We start from the raw sequence: 15,824 nt of genomic DNA on the forward strand, positions 1-15,824 counted from the left end.
CCTCTATGCGGTAGCACAGCTGGACAGAATATACACCTCAGTACGCCATCACTTAATCATACTGAGGTATTTATTAGACATGCACTAAGCCCTGACTTACCCTGGTTATTACCTATCAACGAATCAAGTAGGCATCGTTGTAGGTGGTTTAACACATATGTAAAATGTGGGTGTTATCGTGTCTTAAAAGCTTTTAGTTAGGAGATATCCAATACTATGTGTGCCCTTGTTGTTGTCATGACGCAAGGTTTCAGGTTTGAGGCCCTTTTTTATGATGTCACATTGGACCTCAGACCTCTTAAAGTGGAACGGTCAGCGTTTTAACTACTTTGCAGATATGAACAAACAAACAATCACAATATCAGTCAAAAATATCAAATTCTCAGTTTATGCTTCAAAACCAAATTTATAAGAGGTTTTAAAAATAGGTTCTTTGTGACGCAAAATTCCATGATGTACAGTAAGGAAATAGATGGATGCAGTTCAATGCATGATTCATATAATTTACCAATACATTTCTTGGTAGTCCCAAAAAATATTGCGATCAGGTTGTAAATCACAGCTGGCCTGGTACATTGTTGGCTTCCTGCACCCATTCAGGTTGCACTGTTTCAGTTGCAATGACTCAATATTTTGAACAAAAACGGACAACTGTAACTAAGGCTGGAAATGTCAATACAATCAAATTAGCAAGGGCAATGATCACAAGTCAGTCATAACGTGGCTAATAGGCTAGCGCACGTGTCAAACACAAGACCCGCGGGTCGAATAGGACACACAAGTGAGTATAAAGGAGTCAACAGTTGAGTCATTTACTTTATGAAATTGCAGCCATGTAGCTACATTTAAGTTATTTGGAGTTATTAAATACTTTGTGATTAGGATTAGAAAATATTATGCACATCTGCACGCAGAGCAGCAAAGGCTGGACAGGTATTATTTAGCTCTTTTTTGTTTTAATACGTTAAAATGCTATATATGTACATACTGTAAGTGGACATTATAAAGGGTCATATTTAAAAAAAATACATTTAAAAAATGGCACGTTTGGGTAGCAGTTGCATGTAAAAAAAATAATAAAAAAAAACCTATGTCTGGCCCGTGCACTGATTGAGTTTGACACCCCTGGGCTAGCGTATCTGTTGATGTAACTAGCTATTTGTTTAGCAAGCTAAAAACACGGAGCCTAACGTTAGCTAAATAACTGCTGACCGATTTTTTTCCCCCCTCATATCGTTTTTCTTTGGCTACAGCTAGAGATGCTGCAGGTGTCATTTAGTTAGCAAGTAATAAATGTGAATCACTTTGCTAGTTAGCTAGCTATGCTGAACTTGAATGATTGTTATCCACAGGTAACATATCTCTTAGTTGTCAATCAAATGTATCAAATGCATCGATCAAATGGGCAGGCAGGCAAGTTCCCATTCAGTTGTCAAAACTTGGTTTGGGACGAGCATGCATTGGCACAATTTGGCAGGCAAACTGCAGAAGGACGAGCAGGCTACTATTCCCCATCGTCAGTGCAAATTTGAAGGCCAACTAGCTGAAAAAGTTAGAGGTTTTATCTCATTTTCCATCATTAGATTTTAGCTCATCTCACTCTGGCTAGCGTTAGTTGCTGATCTTGTTGTTGTTGATGTGCATAGGCAACTGAGGGAGAGAGAGATTACCTTTTTATGGTTGTTTGATCAATTGGATTGTGAAGTTCCAAAATGTCAGAGGACTCCCGTGGTATTTGCATATTTGCAGAAATCCATTCAGGTGAATTTTGTGGAATTTTTCTACCGCATGTTAACACACAGTGCAGTTCAAAGTTAATTATTGCTGGCCCATGTGGGAAATGGCTTATTTGCATTTAGGCCTACTGTAGCTCTGATTGGCTATGGCGCACCGGTCTGCGTAGACACCAGTCCTGGACAGGACAGATGTTTTTATTCGGTTTTATTTACTGCAATGTCTATTAATTAATTGTCCAAATGCACGGCCGTTTCCCACTCTATATTGCTATTGAGTTTTCACAAATGCCTTGCTATACGTCATTCCCAAACATTCTATGAATTTCTGAAAATGTGAAAATTAGCATATCTAGGTGCTCGCTTGTACTCGCTTGAATATGAAAATATTTTTATAAGATTTAATGTTGCTAAAATGCTGTCAGTTCCACTTTAAATCACTGTGAGCCCATTGTTTCACACTGAAAATGGTAGGTCTCAAAACATGTGGTTCAATACAGTTTTTCTCCCTCCAGGGTAAGATGAAAACAAACAGTCAGTGAAATGGGTTATCAACGTGGTATCAGCCAGTATATGTGCAGAGCAGATTGAAGTTATACCCTAGTTGGGAAAGATAAGACTACTCTTTAAAAAAGGAATGCCTGAGCTTACATAAATACAACCCAGCTTGTGAATTCTCCTCTAGCTGTGTGCTGAGAGAGAGGAATATGGGCTCGCTGAAGCTTAATTAAAACCAAGGTTGTGTCCTGTAGATGTTACGCTCCCCCGAACTGTCAACTGAATTCGACAGGCCGTTTGGCTAGGGCACAGACAGACAGCCACTGTTGCTAAGATTTTGAGCAAGGGTAGCTGTGTGTTATATATGTTATGAAAATAATGAATGAAACTAATGAGATAATGTCAAGAGGACTATGGACATGTCCCATTTAGTTTATTTCATGTTAATCTCCAATACTCCCTGAGAACCCTTTCGATGACAATTCTGACCAATTATGAATACTTAAACTTAAATAAGTTATTCTTATAACCTTATTATGACCTTATTATGACGTGAATTCACCCACCCACCCACCCACCCACCCCACACACACACACACACACACACACACACACACACACACACACACACACACACACACACACACACACACACACACACACACACACACACACACTCACAGGCACGCACACACAAACACATGCACACACCTCACACACACATGCACACTTAGATTAGCAATGGCCTATTGTGTTAGCAAGTCTCATGTCAGATGATTTCCGTTTCTCATTATGGAGGAAAAGTCATCCTATTCATGCTTCACGCATATTAAGAGTCACATTAGCCTTTCTCTTCAGATTAAGGAAGGAAGCTGGGAACATGTTCATTGTCTCATTTTAACTCCATATCCTTTTTATGGCAATCATATGAATGTCTTTGAATACTCAGCCAAAAGCTGTCTATAATTAGCTAAGTGAGGTCACTGATCTTAAAATGAAATACCATGTCTTGTTGGAATGCACTAACTGTAAAAGGACTGTTTTTAGGGAGAATGAGAATTGGTCAGTATGTCAATAGACAACCAATTAATGGTTACAAAGTAAGTGGAAAATATTTAGCTACATACAGAATTTGTGTTGATGATGATGTTTGTCAATACAGAAGCTATTCCGTTTTATTATCACTAATATGCAGCAATATTGATCTATTGATCTAGCCCACCGTTCAAGTGCAACATGCGATGAAAGGACCTTCCAATACAATCAGCACAGGAAATTAATTATTTTACATCTGCTATAGTACTGTTACTATAATCCTGTAGTCAGCTACCTGTATAGAAATCCTATCTGCTTCTAATAAGGTCCCATCCAGCTTGTCATTGGCCCATTCTCATTGAGAGTCTCCTGCAACAGACCCTTTCTTTAGCAAAGATGTTTTAGTCTTGGAACCCATTCATGACCAGTGCTATTTTTTTATGGGTTGATAGGGGCTTCATATTTTCTCTTAACTAGAAGACTTATTTAATCAGATGTCATAAATTCTCCTTTGTTTGCATATCAATCAATGCAGAGCAAGTATCAGTAGGTGTCACATTGTATAAATGATTGAAGACAGGCGCAGGAATTCGTAATAGGGGCGGACGAAGCCCAAAGGCACGGGGACGAAGCCCAAAACAAACACGTATACAAAAACACAGGGATGTAACCCAAACAGAATGAATACACTGGACGAGACCCGCAATACACTACACGGTGCGAGATCCGTAATAAAAAATGCACAACAATACACAGGACGAGACCCGTAATAACAAGGGCACAATACACGCAGCACGAAAGCTGAAAACACAAAGCACAGGTACTCACAGACCAGCTGACATGGGTACAATAACCAACAAGACAATGGTGAACAGAGAGCACATATATACAATTACTAATCAGGGGAATTGGAATCAGGTGTGTGTAATGAGAATTCAGGGATGCCTAGGGTCCGGTAACGTAGACCTCCGGAACTGGTGCACGGGAGTCAGTGACAGTAGGTCTATGAAGAGACTGAAAGAGTCTGTTTGACATATGCAACCCAGTGGGCAATGGAAGCCATTTCAAGTGAGCTTCTCGTGGACCCGTGAAAGGTTCAACGAATTGTGTGAGGGGTAGAAATGTGCGGATTTCTCCGTTCTCTTCTCCTGCCGTTGTGTTTGGCAGTTCAATGACGAGAAATGTCTCAGTCCCTGGAGCAAAAACTTTGCGCTATCCAGGATCACAAGTACAAGACATCAATAAGCTGCTTCCAAACATTTTAAACCAGCATCAGGAAATTGAGTCTATCATAGTTCATGTGGGATTCAATTACATTATGAAGGGCAGCTCAGAACAGCTCAAGATGGATTTAAAAAAACTGATTGGGTCACTGCTTGACACCAATAAATGCCCCATAATATCTGGCCCTCTACTCTCCCTAAATCATGGCATTGAACATTTCAGCAGACTTTTAGCCCTCCATAACTGGCTACGAGACTACTGCAGCTCTGTGGGTATAACATTTATTGACAATTTTGCTACCTTCTGGAGACAAAGCTTGTTTTATAATTACGATGGTATGCACCCAAATCATTTGGGTTCGTGGATCCTTTCACAGCGTTATAAGCCTGCGTTGAGACAATGACTTATATAATGGCCTTAAGCCCAGCTCAGTTAATCCCTACCATTGTGTCGATCAGTTGTCATAATGCTTCAGCACATGTACATTATCCCAGGGGTGTTGGAAGACACAATGTAAGTAACCTAATTTATGTCCCTCTAAATGCCCTGAATGTCTCTGCTGACCCCACTGCTATTGTATACAGTAATCATGTGCCTATAAACCAGAGTTATACTGTTAGCACTCAGGCGGTGTGTCCTAGTAGGAAGTCCACTGTGTGCAGCTCACCCTGCACTAACATAAATAACATGAGCATGTCTACTTCTGCTAAGCTTCCCAGTAAAGCAATAACAACAATCAAGCATCCCAGAAAAGTGCTAAAAATAGCCCAGATTGACATTTGTAGCCTAAGAAACAAGGTTCATGAGTCAATAACTTGCTAGTAAGAGATGATATTCATATTCGGACTATCTCTGATACAGTGGTAGCAATACATGGTAATAACATCTACAGAAAATACAGAAATGCCAATGGGGCAGTGTTGTGGTCTATATTAAAAACCACATTTCTGCAAATGTTAGAGAGAATCTCATGTTAAATACTGTTGAAGGAATATGGCTAGGTCATCTGCCTCACCTAAATCCATTCTTGTGGGAAGCTGCTATAAACCACCAAGTGCTAACAGTCTGTATCTGGATAATATGTGTGAAATTCTTGACAATGTATGTGATATTAACAGAGAGGCATATTTTCTGTAACCAGTGCCTGCAACCTGGTTCAGGTAATCAGTCAACCTACCAGGGTAGTTACAGACAGCACAGGAATTAAATCATCAACATGTATTGATCACATCTTTACTAATGCGGCAGAAATTTGCTTTAAAGCAGTATCCAAATCCATTGGATGTAGTGATCACAATATAGTAGCCATATCTAGGAAAACCAAAGTTCCAAAGGCTGGGCCTAATATAGTGTATAAGAGGTCATACAAACGTTTTTTTTGTAATGATTCTTATGTTGATGATGTAAATCATGTTTGCAGGTCTGTGGTGTGTAATGAGGAGCAACGAGACGCTGCACTTGACAAATTTATGAACTTGCTTATTCCAAAGCCTTTGGAGCACCTTAAATGAAATTTAGGGCAAAAAGGCAAACTCAGCTCCATCATTCATTGAATCAGATGGCTCATTTATCACAAAACCCACTGATATTGCCAACTACTTTAATTATTTTTAATTGGCAAGATTAGCAAATTTAGGCATGACATGCCAGCAACAAACGCTGACACTACACATCGAAGTATATCTGACCAAATTATGAAAAACAATCATTGTAATTTTGAATTCCGTAACGTGAGTGTGGAAGAGGTGAAAAAATTATTGTTGTCTGTCAACAACGACAAGCCAACTTGGATGGAAAATTACTGAGGATAATAGCAGACGATATTGCCACTCCTCTTTGCCATATCTTCAATTTAAGGCTACTAGAAAGTGCGTGCCCTCAGGCCTTGAGGGAAGCAAAAGTCATTCCGCTACCGAAGAATAGTAAAGCCCCCTTTAGGGGCTCAAATAGCAAACCAATCAGCCTGTTACTAACCCTTAGTAAACTTTTGGAAAAAATTGACCAGATACACATTTTTGACCAGATACAATTCTATTTTACAGTAAACAAATTGACAACAGACTTTCAGCACGCTTATAGTGAAGTACATTCAACAAGCACTTACACAAATGACTGATTATTGGCTGAAAGAAATTAATGATAAAAAGATTGTGGGGGCTGTTTTGTTAGACTTCAGTGCGGCTTTTGACATTAGCGATCATAGTCTGCTGCTGGAAAAACGTATATGTGCTATACACATATATGTGTCATACACCCCCTGCTATATTGTGGATAAAGAGTGACCTGTCTAACAGAACACAGAGGGTGTTCTTTAATGGAAGCCTCTCCAACATAATCCAGGTAGAAGCGGGAATTCCCCAGGGTGGCTGTCTAGGCCCCGTACTTTTTTCAATCTTTACTAACGACATGCTTTGAGTAAACCCGGTGTGTCTATGTATGCAGATGACTCAACACTATACACGTCAGCTACTACAGTGACTGAAATGACTGCAACACTCATCAAAGAGCTGCAGTTAGTTTCAGAATGGGTGGCAAGGAATAAGTTAGTCCTAAATATTTCAAAAGCTAAAAGCATTGTATTTGGGACAAATCATTCACTAAACCCTAAACCTCAACTAACTCTTGTAATGAATAATGTGGAAATTATTGCTTGGAGTAACCCTGGATTGTAAACTGTCATGGTCAACACATATTGATACAACAGTAGCTAAGATGGGGAGAAGTCTGTCCATGATATAACGCTTCTCTGCCTTATCACCAGTATCAACAAGGCAGGTCCTACAGGCCCTAGTTTTGCCACGCCTGGACTACTGTTCAGTTGTGTGGTCAGATGCCACAAAGTAGGACTTAGGAAAATTGCAATTGGCTCAGAACAGGGCAGCACGGCTGGCCCTTGGATATACTCAGAGAGCTAACATTAATAATTTGCATGTCAATCTCTGCTGTCTCAAAGTGCTGTCTCACTACTTGTATTTGCGAGAAGTGTTGACATGTTGAATGTACCAAGCTGTCTTTTTGAACTACTAGCACACAGCTTGGACACCCATTCATACCCCACAAGACATGCCACCAGAGGTCTCATCACAGTCCAGAACAGACTATGGCACACATTACTACATAGAGCCATGACTACATGGAACTCTGTTCCAGATCGAGTAACTCATGCAAGCAGTAATATTAGATTTTTAAAAACGGATAAAAATATAACTATACACACACGATAACATACACACTATACACACATGTACACATGGATTTTGTGTTGTAGATATGTGGTAGTAGAGTTGTGGCCTGAGGGCACACACTTAATGTGTTGTGAAATCTGTTGTGAATGTATTGTAATGTTTTAAAATTGTATAACTACCTTAATTTTGCTTCCTTGGCAGCAGCTTATGGGGATCCATAATAAATACAAATACAGATAGGCGTGATGTAATCAGATGAATTGAGTCTTCTGAGAGCTGATTTACGTAGTGCCCCAGAGAATGGTGTTAAGTCTACAGTCACTACTGAGCCTGTATCTCAGCTTTAACAGCAAATCAATTCCAGCACATATCGGAAAGGCATCAAAGATGAGTGTGAACTTTTTTGCCTTCTAAAGGTGACGGAAAGACATTTTTCTGTAGGTCCAGTCATTTTTAAGGGACTTTTGTTATTGTATTTCAACACAGTATTCCAAGGTTCTCTGTTCAGTTCATGAGGTGTATTGTTAATGGGTTATTTTTAGCTCAGTGTATCATGGTGCCTATAATTTAGGCCTATGCTGAGAATGCTGTATCAATACACTCTTAGAAAAAAAGGGTTCCTTATGGGTTCTTCGGCTGTCACCATAGGAACCCAAATGGGTTCTACCTGGAACCAAAAAAGGTTATCCTATGGGGACAGCCAAATAACCCTTTTAGGTTTTATATAGCCTATTTTTTTCTAAGAGTGTACAGTAGTTACAACAAGGACTGATCCAGGCTTCAATTTTGTCTCTCTCTCTCTCACTCTCTTTCTGCTTCCCCCCCTCCTCCAGACACCATGACCCAGTCGGAGGATAAGCACTCACAAGTGGACGGCACAGATACTGAAATGGACGTCATAGACGCTGAAATGCACTCCATTGAAAGGTGACTTCCAGCCACTTCACCTTCCCAAACTTTTTGGTGAGTAAACTGAATCCTTCACAGCTCTGTGGACAGATTAGAGACACATGCTCCTTCCCCCTGCCTGTCACTGTCTACTTGCTTTCTCATAAAGACCTTACAGTATATAATGGTAATCGTAGAAAGTCTTTATGCCCCATCTGAGGAGAGCTGTCTTCAGCTGAATCAAGAATCTTTTTCATGTTTTTGTCGTTGTTTTCTGCCGGCCCCCTTCTCTTGCTTTAAACTTGCAGTATTGATTGGCTGGACCCAGTAGAAATTGTGTTTTCATCTGGGTGAGAAACATGCCTGGGAAAAATCTTTATTTCTTAATTAAGAGGCAGTCTCAATGATGGGGCCACCGTTTCATTCCCTTTTGTAGAATGACTAAAAATACACATCATCAATTTGAGATTGCCTCCATCTGGAGAATAGGCCTTTATGACATACAGACCCCCTGTTGTGTGTGAGTGTGTCAGACGAAGGGGATACACAACCCTACTGTGTGTCAGACAAGGGGCATATGGTGATGGATATTGATCGGTGATCAGATGCATTAATGTGGACTGTTTATTGTTTCTCACACTGGGTCGATGTGGGATTGTTCGTGAATGTGCATGTGTATGAACATTTGTGTATGTGTGTTCATGCTTGTGGGTGTGCATGTGTGGGGGGGAGGGGCTGTACATGTCTGTAAGTGTGATTGTACTTTTCACTTGCTCCACTCAGAAATCAATTAATGGAGAATGGAGAGATTCCAGACCATGTGACAGTCAGATTTTTAAGGATTGCAACCTACGTAGAAAGGCTAGTTACGTGACTCATGTTCAACATTGTTCAATCAACTGGTGTCCTTCAAAATAGCCTCCGGATATAGTTTATTTATGATTATGCATTGGCTCAGATTTGTGTAGTTAATATACTGACCTATGGGTTGATATAAGTGCAATTCCCTACCACACAATATCATTTGGACTTGATTGGCATTGGCAATCTACTCCCAAATATTTTGTGCTTACCTAACCACTCAAATGGTGGCCTAAATTAATGATGGACGTCTGTCAGTTCAATGAAAAGAAAAAGAGAAGGGCCATTCAGTTTTAAATGAACACTTTTCCATCCATACTGGCAGAGATGAGTTTCAATTGTATTTCAACAGAGGCCTGCAGGGCCAGATAGACTATTCGAAGCAATGTTCTGTACGCTAAACAAGATTGACTTCATGATCGATAGAACAGGCCTTACGTCAGGCCAAAATAATTGTTTCAAGCTCTGCTGGGTTATAAATGGGCTCTCAAATCTGCCTGGTTATAAATCCGATAGAACTATGTCAACATCCGTTTGTGAAACTGAGGTAGCAATATTCACCAAGTGATGTTATTAAACAGTTTTTGTCATTTCATTTTTGTGAATATAATTACTTGTCCAGAATAATGCCTGGGGTCCACTCATTGTTTGGATCTCAGCGGTGTCTCCTATTAAAGTAACTGTTTCCATATTTCTATGAAATATGACCTACAATTAATTACAATATGAGTGAAATAGTTTTCCTTCCAAAAAATGGTATTTCAAGAATGTTAAAAAGCAGCTTTTCTGTGTTAGAATGGTGTGGGCATATCCCAACAACAGAATGGTGTGGACATATACTGGTCATTAAAAATATTCATGCATTTTGACCACTGATTGGCCAGCTCAGCCAATGAGCCAACATGACAACATATTCAATGAGGAAATAGCAAGCATTTTTGAAACGGTCTGTTTGAGATACAAGTTTTGGGTGGGGGTTTTGAAGTGTTTTTCGCCAATTTATGCTTTGGCCACAAATACGAGTATAGGACGAGTCAACAATATTATTTGGGTATGAGTTAACAGAATATTAACGTTTAACCGTTAGATTTTCACTGGACAGTTACTAACAGCTCTTGGGGAAAGTTACTTATACAGTAACTCAGCGGCTTGGTATACTGTATGGATATAGTATCTCATGTCAACCCATGTTATATTCTTAATTTTAGTCTGTAGTAAACAGTAGAAACCGGGTCTCATACCCGATAATAAGGTTGGGGACAAACAGGTATGAAAGGTTAATATGAGGACTCAGTGTTGAAATAATTGGAACCGCTGAGACATCATTAAAATGGATCTTGCATATTAGAAATGATGAAGGTTAGGTTAGGTGACTTTGTTTTGATCTGGTTCTGGAATCTGTTATAGCTGTTTTATACCGTCGTTTTTCATACAAACAGAATAAACTAGTCATGATTATTTTATAACTGTTGTGTTCTTTGCTGGGTTGTTGGTCACGGGTCTGTACATGTGTGCTTTTGGTATTCAGATGCAGTCTTGAACCGCATTCATTTGCAACTCTTAAATATTTACTATGCTGCCTACAGTAGCGTTAGGTTCAATGATGTTTTCCAATGTGATTCTTTTTTATACACCAATTAAGTGTGCAACGATGAGTGACAGGGCAGATTATTGGGGAACAACAAAGCCACAAGGCTGTAGACATGTCTGTCGATCAGAACACAGATTTTTGTAAACCTATTTTTTAATGATTGTTATGGACTCAGTGCTTTGCTGTGTACTGCATTATGAGACTGTTAAAATTGCAGGCATTGTCTGTTTATATCCTAAAAAACATCCCATCCTCCTCAAATGAACACTTATTATGATCAGTCCTCGCAGCCCAGGAGGGTTATTTTTTCATACATGACAAGACTGCAAAAGTACTCACCTCAAGGAATGTTGCCATCCTCTTGGTAAAATCTTAAAGTGGCATTAGTTCTTATGGAGGCACAAATTAAAACTTAGCCATACTGTTATATTCCAAGCGTCCCTGTCTCTCTTCCCTTCAGGGCATCTATGGACTCTGTCATGATCTATAGATGTAGAATTTGAGCCAGTTTGCTACATCAGGAAACATTTTCCTGCAACAACTAGACATGTGAATTATTATGTGGACTATAATTAATGAACATTTTTGTAAGGGTTGATACATTTTTCATATGGGAAAATCAAGTCTGAAATTTTAATGTGGAAATTACAAACTTCAGAAAACTTTTTAAACCTCAAATACACTATAAAGTTCTAAATGTCCTGCATTGCATGAAAGTTATTCTGCAACAGGGTGATCAAATTAAGATCCTACATCTGTATATCATGACTGCCATTAATTAAGAACAATGGGTAGAGGATGGCAGAACATGACAATGAGAGATGAAGGGTATAGAGGAGTAAGGGAGTCAGAAGCCCACAGTGTGACTCTACCCTTGATTACTTTTTAATTGGCTACTTGTAAAGGCCCCAGGGCTGTTGTCACCAGACAAAGTAGCTGGCAAGGCAAAGTGATCTGAATTCCATGTCAGTCTTGAGGCGTGGATAAGGGAACTGGCAGGTATACAGAAGTGGGTGAAGAAGACACATTCTGTCAATCCCCTAGTCAGTGGAGCTGCTATGTTCTGAATAACTAAATCTGGGACCTTTTAAAAAGACAGATAGTGGCGCTATCATTTCCCTTCAGTTATTCAGTGCATCTGCCCAATCAAACGGGGATTTCAAAAATACTATATTAGCCCTACAGCCATGATTTATTATGTTCCTCACGAATGAAACCTTATCGTCGTACTACAGTGCATTCGGAAAGTACTTAGACCCCTTGACTTTTTCCACATTTTGTTACGTTACAGCCTTATTCTAAAATAGATTAAATAGTTTTTTCCCCTCATCAATCTACATACCATACCCTGTAATGGCAAAACAAAAACTTTTTTTTTACATTTTTGCGAATGTATTTAAAATAAAAAACGGAAATATCACATTGAAGTATTCAGACCCTTTGCTCAGTACTTTGTTGAAAAACTTTTGGCAGCATTTACAGCCTTGAGTCTTCTTGGGTATGACGATACAAGCTTGGCACACATGTATTTGGAGAGTTTCTCCAATTCTTCTCTGCAGATTCTCTCAAGCTCTCTCAGGTTGCATGGGGAGCGTCGCTGCACAGCTATTTTCAGGTCTCTCCAGTGATGTTTGATCGGGTTCAAGTCCGGGCTTTGGCTGGGCCACTCAAGGACATTCAGAGACTTGTCCCGAAGCCACTCCTGTGTTGTCTTGGCTGTGTGCCTAGGGTAGTTGTCTTGGCTGTGCTTAGTGTAGAGGTCCTGAGGTTTTCATCAAGGATCTCTTTGTACTTTGCTCCATTCATCTGTCCTTCGATCCTGACTAGTCTCCCAGTCCCTGCTGCTGAAAAACATCCCCACAGCATGATGCTGCCACCACCATGCTTCACTGTAGGGATGATGCCAAGTTTCCTCCAGATGTGATGCTTGGCATTCAGGCCGAAGAGTTCAATCTTGGTTTCATCAGACTAGAAAATCTTATTTCTCATTGTCTGAGAGTCCTTTAGGTGCCTTTTGGCAAACTCCAAGCGGGCTGTCATGTACCTTTTACTGAGGAGTTGCTTCCGACTGGCCACTCTACCATAAAGGCCTGATTGGTGGAGGGTTGCAGAGATGGTTGTCCTTCTGGAAGGTTCTCCCACCTCCACAGAGGAACTCTGGAGCTATGTCAGAGTGACTGTCGGGTTCTTGGTCATCTCACTGACCAAGGCCCTTCTTCCCCTATTGCTCAGTTTGGCCGGTTGGCCAGCTGTAGGAAGAGTCTTGGAGGTTCTAAACTTCTTCCATTTAAGAATGAAGTAAGTCACTGTGTTCTTGGGGACCTTCAATGCTGCAGGCATTTTTTGGTATCCTTCCCCAGATCTGTTACTCGACACAATCCTGTCTCGGACCTCTATGGACAATTCCTTAGACTTCATGGCTTGGTTTTTGCTCTGACATGCACTGTCAACTGTGGGACCTTGTATAGACAGGTGTCTGCCTTTCCAGATCATGTCCAATCAATTGAATTTACCACAGGTGGACTCCAATCAAATTCTAGAAACATCTCAACGGTGATCAATGGAAACAGCCTGCACCTGAGCTCAATTTCGAGTCTCATGGCAAAGGGTCTGAATACTTATCTACACTACCGTTCAAAAGTTTGAGGTCACTTAGAAATGTCCTTGTTTTTGAATGAAAATCACATTTTTTGTCCATTAAAATAACATCAAATTGATCAGAAATACAGTGTAGACATTGTTAATGTTGTAATTGACTATTGTAGCTGGAAACAGCTGATTTTTATTGAAATATCTACATAGGCGTACAGAGGCCCATTATCAGCAACCATCACTTCTGTGTTCCAATGGCACGTTGTGTTAGCTAATCGAAGTTTATCATTTTAAAAGGCTAATTGATCATTAGAAAACCCTTTTGCAATTATGTTAGCAGAGCTGAAAACTGTTGTACTGATTAAAGGAGCGATAAAACTGGCCTTCTTTAGACTAGTTGAGTATCTAGACACTCTAATATACTTGTCCTCTTGCTCAGTTGTGCACCGGGGCCTCCCACTCCTCTTTCTATTCTGATTAGAGCCAGTTTGCGCTGTTCTGTGAAAGGAGTAGTACACAGTGTTGAACGAGATCTTCAGTTTCTTGGCAATTTCTCGCATGGAATAGCCTTCATTTCTCAGAACAAGAATAGACTGACGAGTTTCAGAAGAAAGTTATCTGTTTCAGACCATTTTGAGCCTGTAATCGAATCCACAAATGCTGATGCTCCAGATACTCAACTAGCTCAACTATCTATTTTATACATTCAGCATCACTCCATCAAGTGAAATATGGTATTATTGTTAACAAAGATACGGTGCCTTCAGAAAGTATTTACACCCCTTCACTTTTTCCACCTTTTGTTTGGGATTAAAATGTTTTTAATTGTAATTTTTTGGTCAATTATCCAGACAAAATACTTTGTGGAAGTGGAAGAAAAATTCTAACAAGTTCTAACAAGAAAACACAAATATATCTTCCTTACATAAGTATTCAACCCCCTAAGTCAATACACCTTTGAATCACCTTTGGCAGCGATTACAACTGTGAGTACGTTTTCTGGGTAAGTCTCTAAGAGTTTTGCACACCTGGATTGTACAATATTTGCAAGCTATTATTTTTTAAATTCTTTAAGCTCTGTCAAGTTGGTAGTTAATCATTGCTAGATAGACATTTTCAAGTCTTGCTGTAGATTTTCAAGCCGATTTGAGTCAAAACTTTAACTAGGCCACTCAGGAACATTCAATGTGGTCTTGGTAAGTAACTCCAGTGTATATTTGGCATTGGGTTTTAGGTTATTATCCTGCTGAAAGATGAATTTTTCTCCCAGTGTCTGTTGGAAAGCAGACTGAACCAGGTTTTCTTCTAGGATTTTGCCTGTGCTGAATTCTATTCCGTTTCTTTTTATCTTGCAAAACTTCCAAATCCTTGCAGTTGACAAGCATACCCATTACATGATGCAGCCACCACCATCCTTGAAAATATGTAGAGTGGTACTCAGTGATGTGTTGTGTTCTATTTTCCCCAAACATAACACTTTGTATTCAGGATAAAAAGTGAATTGCTTTGCCACATTTTTTGCAGTTTTACTTTAGTTTCTTATTGCAAACATAATGCATGTTTTGGAATATTTTAATTCTGTACGGGGTTTCTTCTTTTCACTCTGTAATTTAATTTAGTATTGTAGAGTAACTATGATGTTGTTTATCCATCCTCAGTTTTCTCCTATCACAGCCATTAAACTCTCTAACTGTTTTAAAGTCATCATTGGCCTCATGGTGAAATCCCTGAAGGGTGTCCTTCCTCTCTGGCAACTGAGTTAGAAAGGACGCCTGTATCTTTGTAATGACTGGGTGTATTCCTAAACCATCCAAAGTATAATTTATAACTTCACCATGCTCAAAGTGTCTGCTTTTTTAAAACTTTTACCCATCTACCAATAGCTGCCCTTCTTTGCAACTCACTGGAAAACCTTGCAGGTTTCGTGGTTGAATCTGTGTGTGAAATTCACTGCTCGACTGAGGGACCTTACAGATAATAATATGTGTGAGGTACAGATATGAGGTAATCATTCAAAAATCATGTTAAACACTATTATTTCACACAGAGTGACTTACTATGTGATTTGTTCAGCACATTTTTACTCCTGAATTTATTTAGGCTTGCCATAACAAAAGGGTTGACTACTTATTGACAAAAGACATTTTAGCTTTTCATTTTTAATAACATTTGTAAACATTTCTAGAAACATAATTCAACTTTGACATTAGGGGTATT

The 15,824-nt window shown here is 39.5% G+C and overlaps 1 protein-coding gene across 2 annotated transcripts in view; it reads left to right on the forward strand.

Moving 5' to 3' along the window:
- The window catches only part of LOC106577063 (muscarinic acetylcholine receptor M3), a 133,701-nt gene that overhangs the window by 48,457 nt on the left and 69,420 nt on the right, over positions 1 to 15,824 (forward strand). Inside the window, exons 1-2 of one of the 2 annotated variants that reach the window (XM_014154776.2) lie at positions 365 to 781; positions 8,509 to 8,638. The gene's annotated coding sequence lies outside the window, so the exon portion shown is untranslated. Of the gene's footprint in view, positions 1 to 364; positions 782 to 8,508; positions 8,639 to 15,824 lie in introns of those variants that run through there. The other variant, XM_014154775.2, reaches the window with a different exon arrangement.

This window comes from Salmo salar, chromosome ssa18, assembly GCF_905237065.1.
Source record: "Salmo salar chromosome ssa18, Ssal_v3.1, whole genome shotgun sequence".
Classification (NCBI taxonomy): Eukaryota; Metazoa; Chordata; class Actinopteri; order Salmoniformes; family Salmonidae; genus Salmo; species Salmo salar.